Source organism: Podarcis muralis, chromosome 7, assembly GCF_964188315.1.
Source record: "Podarcis muralis chromosome 7, rPodMur119.hap1.1, whole genome shotgun sequence".
In the NCBI taxonomy this organism is placed as follows: domain Eukaryota; kingdom Metazoa; phylum Chordata; class Lepidosauria; order Squamata; family Lacertidae; genus Podarcis; species Podarcis muralis.
Window position 1 is genome coordinate 74,802,935 of NC_135661.1, and position 8,158 is coordinate 74,811,092.

Here is an 8,158-nt window from a genome sequence, read left to right on the forward strand (position 1 = left end):
TGAAGAACCATCAGTACACAGTCCACTATATAAAAGTGTCCTCTGAGAGAATATGTGGCCAAAGTCCAGTTTAAGGATACAGGGCACAGCAGATTATATCTAAAATATAATCGTTCAAAATTCCCGCCTTTGGAAAGGCAAGGCATTTTAGCTCTGTGAATTTTTCCCTGGCTGAGGTTATATTGTGACAGAGAGTAACTTTTCCTTTCTTCCACAACTCCACTTTCCCACTAAAAAGAAAACAAAAATATCTCAATACTCACTGCCAAGGCTCCATTCGCATCAGCACGCTAAATTGAAAAGCAGATTGAACTGATTAGCAAATGGTATGGGAGATCCAGTCACAGATATGACACGTAACACATAGTTGGGTCAATACATATCAAGTACTAACAAGAATTCTTTCAAAGAGTTAATTCCATCACGCCACAGCAAGCTATAACTCGGCTTTGGAACACGTTTTTAAAAGAAAAGCCTTACTAGCTTTACAGATATCTTTTAAATAAAAAACTTTTAAAAGAAATTCCTGAAGTAACTGCTATTATAGTTTGTAATTTCGTTGTCCCCGAGAGGGGGCAATGACAATAAAGATATTATTATTATTATTATTACAAGTGTACAAAATATTAATAAAATTGGATGACATGAAGTAAAGAGTTGGATCACTTGACATGGAATTACCACGTTTCATTCTCAGACAAGGATTCCTCATTTTCATGTATTAAAGATCAGAATATACAGACCAACCAATCAGAACTGATTCAGGCTCACGTCCAGTATCGCTGCCATCATTTTAGCAACTTTCCTTTCCATGGTAATTCTAAAACATCCCGAAAAGAGGGTCCCTCTCTAACAGCCAGGCTGGTAAATTTGGTGTAGAGTTCACTCTCCTTTTCCATGAGGGTTACAAGAGCAGATAACAGAGTAGACTGTCCAACTTGCAAGGACAAAATAATAGTGGAGTTGGAGCATACAAGGAAAATAAAACTTTTCTGAACAAAAGAGAAATCAGCTGCCCAAAACAAAGATATATAGACAGAACTGCGGGGATTTAGAAAGGCAATTTTAGACCCTGGATGGACCTAAAATTGCATTTTGCAGGGGGAGGTTCAAACAAAACAGACCATATAGGTAATACCCAAAGACTTCAAAATACTCACTTCCAGTGTCGAATGCACCTCAGGATCCTAAATTGAAAAGCAAATGGAATTACTTGGGCTTTTATGTACTCTTAACACTATGTCAGGTGCCCACCTATACAGAGGAAAGTCATCTACTTTGAAGGGTTGTCAGCTATTTAAAAGTGCTCTCTATATGAAGGGAGATCAAAGTCCAGATACATATGAAACACTGCTTGGGGAGATCTACAATGAGACACCCCAGCTTTCATTTCCTTAATGGGAGCTATGAATGTAGGGGGGCAGCAAATGATTTGACAAATGCCTAGCTTTAAGAAAGGGCAATCATATTAGCTCTGTTTGTTCTTCCCTGACTCGGATTCTAATTTTTTGGGGGGAGAACCTACTCTTTTCTTCGCCGCCTTCCTCCTACTTTCCCATTATGGACTACGTAGACAAAACAATGGTTCACAATACAAACATTCCCTTTCTCAACAGCACCCTAAATGGAAATAAATGGAACGTTCTCACTACAAAACCATAGAATAACCATAGAAAGCTTTCACAATACTCACTTTCAACAATTGATCTACAACCTACAGTGAAAAGCAAATTGAACATATTAGGCTTTCATGTTCTTTGCACGACATATATTTTGCAATACTTGACACAGGACAATTGTTTATTCTGAAGAACCATCAGCACACAGTCCACTGTGTAAAAGTGTCCTCTGTTTGAGAGAATGTTTAGCCAAAAGTCCACGATTTTAGCCAATTTCCTTCTTTGAATCATTCCATACCTTCTGGAAAAGAGGGCTGGCAAATAATATTAGTTGCCAGCCAAATGGCAAACATTATCGCCTAATGATTTCTTCCATGGTTTGGGTCATCTATGAGTCACAGAAGAGTTCCTCCTTCCTTCTCTCTCTTCCACCCATTTTACTGCAACAAACCATATCGTAAACACACTAAGCTTTCGCAATACTCACTTGCAGTTTTTCTTTCAGACCCAGGCTCTAAATAGAAAAGCAAATTGAATTTATTAGATATTAGTGTTTGGCCAAAGTTCAGTATTTAAGAATACAGAAATGTAAAAAATGAGACCTGCAGGGGGCAGCAGATTATATCTGAATGCCTAAAAGAATTCATTGCTTTAGGAAAGGGCAAGCATTTTAGCTCTGTGAATTCTTCCCAGCATGAGGTTATATATTGTAACAGAGAATAACTTTTCCTCTCCCCACCCCCAACTTCCTTCCACTTTCCCACTACAAATCATATAGGAAACCCGCTCCAGAATCACAATACATTCATGGCTGCATTCACATCAAGACCCTAAACTGAAAAGCAAATCGAACTGATTAGCAAATTGTGGGATATCCAGTCCCAGGTTTGCCACCTAACACATAGTTTCATCCTCAAGCAGGGACTCTCCCATTTCATGTGACAAAGATAAAAATATAAAGGCAAACCAACGGAAACTGATTCAGTCTCAGGTGTTGCACAGCTGCCTTCATTTTAGCCAATTTCCTTTCGTGAATTATTCCGTATCTTCCCAAAAGGAGGGTCCCTCTCTAACAGTCAGGCTGATACATTTGGTGTGGAATTCAGTCTCCTATTCATTAAGGTTAGAAGAGTAGACTGTCCAACTTGAAAAGACAAAGTAATAGTGGAGATGGGGCATACATGGAAAATGTGGAAATAATTTTATGAACTTGCTTGAAAGTTCTGCTATACTAGTTGCCAGCCTGCTCCTGCTTGCAGACATTTCCTAAAAGCCTTTATATTTAAAAAAAAAAAAACTGCAAATGAAAGAGGCAAGTGTGGAGGAGAACTGTCCACCCCATCTGAGTTAACAAGATTCTTATTTCCAGTAGAACAATTTTCTGAACAAAAGATGATGCCAAGGAGATCCGCTGCCCAAGACAAAGATATAGAGACTGAGCCCAGGCTGTGAGAGTGTAGAACTAAGGCAGTTTTAGACCCTGGATGGGTCTGGCAAATAACATTAGTTGCCAGCCAAATGGCAAGCCTTACAGCCTAACGAGTTCTTCCATGCCTTGGATCATCCTCTAAATCACAGAAGCGTTCCTCCTTCCTTCCCTTTCTTTCTCCCATTTTACTACTACAAACCATATAGCAATCACACAAAGGTTTCACAAAACTCACTTGCAACTTCTCTTGCAGACCAAGGCTCTAAATAGAAAAGGAAATTGAATTTATTAGACATTCATGTCTGGCCAAGGTCCAGGATTTAAGGAAACAGAAGTGTAAAAAAGGAGACCTGCAAGGGGCAGCAGATTATATCTGAATGCTTAAAAAATAAATTCCTAGCTTTGGAAATGGCAAGCATTTTAGCTCTGTGAATTCTTCCCTAGATGAAGTTATATATTGTGACACAGAATAACTTTTCCTTTCCTCCCCATCTCCCTTCCACTTTCCTGATATAAATCATATAGGAAAACCACTCAAGAATCACAACACATTCATGGCTGCATTCACATCAAGACCCTAAACTGAAAAGCAAATCGAACTGATTAGCAAATGGTATGGTGGGAGATCCAGTCCCAGGTATGCCACCTAACACATAGTTTCATCCTCAAGCAGGAATTCTACCGTTTTATGTGCCAAAGATCAGAATATACAGGTAAACCAACAGAAACTGATCCAGTCTCACATGTTTGCCAATTTCCTTTCTTGGAAATTCCTCCTTCCTTCCCTCCCTTCCTCTCATATTACTACTACGGACCATACAGTAATCACACAAAGGTTTCACAATACTCACGTTCACCGTTTCTTCAAGTTTCTAAATAAAAAAGCAAATTGAATTTATTAGACAAGTTAATTGGACAGCTTATAATTTGTGCTATTTTACAGAGGACATTTGGCTTTTCTGAAGAGCCATGAGTACACAGAACTCTATGTAAAGGTATCCTGGCCAAAGTCCAGTTTAAGGATACAGAAATTGGAGAAGGGAGACTTGCAGGGGCCTCCTGTTTTCTTTCTCTTTCTAGTTCTTGCCCATATTGAGGATCATATCATAGCATGAAAGGATGCTATATGAATATTTGACGTTTCAAAGCCTACAGTGGAAAATGGCATGGTGGGAGATACAGACACTGAAATGGCGCATAGCACATAGTTTCATCCTCAGGCAGGGATTCCCTCTTTTCCTGAGGGAAAGATCAGAATAAATAAGCAAACGGATCTAAAGGCAGTCTCACATGTCTTCATTTTAGCCAATCTCCTTTCCTGGGTAATTCCATACCTTCCTGAAAGGAAGGTCCCTCTCAAGTAACCAGGCTGATAGATTTGGTGTGGACGTCACTCTCCTTTTCCATTAAGGTTAGAAAAGCAGGTGGAGAGCTGACTGTCCAACGTGCAACGACAAAGTATTAGTGGAGATGGGGCATAACATGGAAAATTGAAAGTGCTTTCATGAAACTGCCTGGAGGTTCAGCTATACTAGTTACCAGCCAGGTCCTCCTTACAGACCTTTCCTTTAAAAAAAAAAAAAAGCACCTTTATTAAAAACCCACAATGCTTATTTCCAGTACATCAATTTTCTGAAGAGAAGAGGATGCCTTTGCCCTAGGCGATCAGCTGCCCCCCAAAAGGATATGAAATTAGAGCCCAGGATGTGGGGGTTCAATAAAGCAATTTAAATTCCTGGGTGGGCCTAAAATTAAATTTATTAGTCTTTACTCAACAGCTCAATCATTCCTCAGTGAAGTGCCTGAAATAGGAGACCTCAGTATTCAGAAGCCAGCATTTTACCATATTTTCATAAACTGCGTAATAAGATCCAAAGAGATACCAGACCCTCTAAGAAAAATGTGATCAAGCTTGTTGCTTTTGCACCAAACTTTTCAATATATTAGAGAAATGTATACTGTAGTCTAGAAATGCGATCAAGCTTGTTGCTTTTGCACCAAACTTTTCAATATATTAGAGAAATGTATACTGTAGTCTAGAAATGTGATCAAGCTTGTTGCTTTTGCACCAAACTTTTTGATATATTATTTCTGGAAATGTAGACTGAATCTAACACACACAGGGATCGAACACTACTATGAAGAGAAGAGAAAACTCAGCCAAACAAAGGTTCCTTCTATGGTAAACTGATTAGAACTGGAGAACAGATTGTTCGTCATTTTCTTCTCTGGCAGTGATATCATATTTTGAGGCAGAAAAGCCTCCCTCCCAGTTTCCCACTCCAGATCATACAGTAAGTACACAAAAGTTCCATAATACTCATGTCCACTATATCAGACAAACCAAGATTATAAATTGAACAACAAATTGAACTGATTAGCAAACTGCATGATGGGAGCTCCAGCCACAACTATATCACGTAACACAGTTTTATCTTCGGGTAGGGATTCTCACATTTCATGTGGGAAAATGAGAATTTACAGGCAAACTAAAGAATTTACAGGTAAACTAGGGTTAGAAGAGCAGATAAAGAACAGACAGTCCAATGCGCAAAGACAAAGTAATAGTGGAAAAGTGTGAAAAACAATAACAACAAAAAGTAACTTATATAAAATTTGGAAATATACAAATCTTAGGGTATGAAGATTTCTTAATACTCACGCCAACTGTACTCAGAAGCTAAATGGAAAAGGAAATTCAACTTGTTAGTCTGTCATGTTCTCTTAACTGCTTAACATGTGGAAATGTCATGTAACACATATTTAGGTCCTAAGGCAAGGATTCCCCTATTCATCAAGGAAACATCAGAAGAAAAAGCAAAAGCGATCTGAACTGATTCAGTCTCATGTGCTTCACAGTTGCCTCCTTATTAGTCATTTTCTTTACAGAGCAATTCCATAACAAAGGAGAAGAGGCCGACCAAATTGCAAAGAGAAGGAAATAGTGGAGGTGGGGCATAATGCGGAAAATCTGAAAACCCTTTTCAGAAAAATCATTTGGGTATACTATTTGCCAGCCAGATCCTGCTCCCATATGTTTCCTAAGAAACCTTCTGGATTTCAAATTCTTGCAAATAATCTGTAATGTAATGCACTTTTTGTATGTTACTTTAACTAATAAATGCATTTTAATGCATATTTTTACCCTGCCCCATGCATTCTTGTACACATTACTTGCCTGGAGAGCAGCACTGCAACATTCAGTGAATGTTGAATTCAGAAGGGTTGATATGTTCCAGTTGGTACAGCATTTTGTTTCAGAAAGTGAGAAGTAGGTAAATGGGCTTTAAAATGATAGCTGAATCTAATTTCTCCCTCATCTCTACATCAGACTGGATTTTTTCTTCCCCTTGGCTTTCTTCATCATTTCCTGAAGTTCCCCTCCCCAATATTTAGGGCTAACAGATTCAGTGAAATGTCTAACATCATTTTCCAAAAGGCTTAGGACAGCAGGCAAAGGAGAGGATACCAGACAGACCAACGCACAGGGACAAAAATATAGTAGAGGGACATAACATCAAAAAGGTCTCTTTTAGGAAATAACTAGATGTTTTCCAGCCTACATCAAAGATATATATATTTGAATTGTGATTTCAGTTGCAGTACAAAAATTTCCCAAAGAGAAGGACAGGACCCCCCGGCCCCCCAAAAAACACCTCCCCAAAGAACAGTATAATGAAGGAGCCCAGAATAAATTCTACCCACACCTGGGCTCTTTGATTTAGTTTCAGATTCCCAGAAGACAGAACCAGAATCAATCAGGATACGACCACGTGACTAAATGTTAAAAAATATATATTTATTTTTTTAAATTGAAAAGTCACAATGAGGATTGGATACTTACTGGAGATCTCTTCTTTCTCTGTTGTTGTTTTACAAAGGGAAACAATGTTTTTTTTTAGATTTTTGCTTTTTTGTTTTTCATATATTTTATCATCAAATATATTCCAAGAAAATACAGAAAAGATCAAATTGTTGTTTATTTCTATTCACACCCCATTTCTGAGTATATCACAGGAGAAACACATTATACTTGTTTCTGTTCACATCTCTGTATTAGAAGTGACTCTCAACATACATGAGGGTTATGTTCCAGGCATAATGCATAAAGCCAAAATTTTGTATAGTCAAAATGCATTCTCCCTGCACCTCCAAACACTCTCCCTAAGGTAGGGTTAACAAAGTTTCTCCCCTCAAACGTCCGCCCCCTTATTTATTTACGTTTTGCCAAGTGAGTAAGCTGAATGTGCATAAGTTACGTTGTGAGTTACCAGTATGAGATAGAAACTTGTGTTCCCATTGATGTGCACTTAGACCCCATGTACATTAAGATGCAACTGAAGTCCTCAATTCCCGCTAGAAATCCAGATTTCTCTCTCTCCTGGCTGTTCTGCAAGCTGCAGTTTCCGGAGGCAGCACTACCTGCTCACATTATACTGAAAACTGTCTCATTGTTATCCGTAATATATGCACCGTTATCAATCTTTCAAAAATAGGTATCAAATAGCATATTTTTTTTACTTTTACCAATAGGCAGCATTTCCTCATATTTCCATATGCTACATATTAAGATCCAAAGAGACACCTGAAACTCTGAGGGAAACTGAGTAACTCTGTTGCTTTAGTACCAAACTCTTCAAGATCTAATACACACCATGAATCCAACACTACTACAGAAAGAAGAGATAATTCAGCTGCAAAGGGTTCCTTCTACAATAGGCTGCTTAGAACAGAAGAATCAATTGCTTGTCATATTCTTCTCTGGCTGGGATCATATTCTGAGGCAGAAAAGAGCTTCCTCCTTGCCTCCCTCCCACCTTCTCAATATAGACTATATAATAAATACATAAAAGTTCCACAATACTCACGCCCAGTACTTTGGACAAATCAAGACCCTAAATTGAAAAACAAATTGAACTTATTAGGCTTTCAGGTGCCCTACTTTACAGATGACAGTCTTTGAAAGTAGATAACTGAAAACAGACAGTCTTCAATAAAAATGTGTTCTCTTTTGAGGGGATGCCTGGTCCAAGTCCAGATCTTTCCCAAAAATCCTTGTGTATTTTCCCTTCCAGGACAATAGTATTTTGACACAAATTAAAAGAGGATG

The 8,158-nt window shown here is 38.4% G+C and overlaps 1 long non-coding RNA gene across 1 annotated transcript; it reads right to left on the minus strand.

Annotated features, from left to right (window-relative positions):
- Positions 1-262: 262 nt before the first annotated feature.
- Positions 263-8,158, minus strand: LOC114602372 (uncharacterized). The gene is made up of 9 exons (XR_013393750.1): positions 7,917-8,158; positions 6,893-6,910; positions 5,711-5,728; positions 3,900-3,920; positions 3,284-3,310; positions 2,107-2,133; positions 1,694-1,714; positions 1,161-1,187; positions 263-290 (listed from the first exon to the last, which is right to left on the minus strand). It is a non-coding gene; the product is annotated as an uncharacterized LOC114602372 (long non-coding RNA).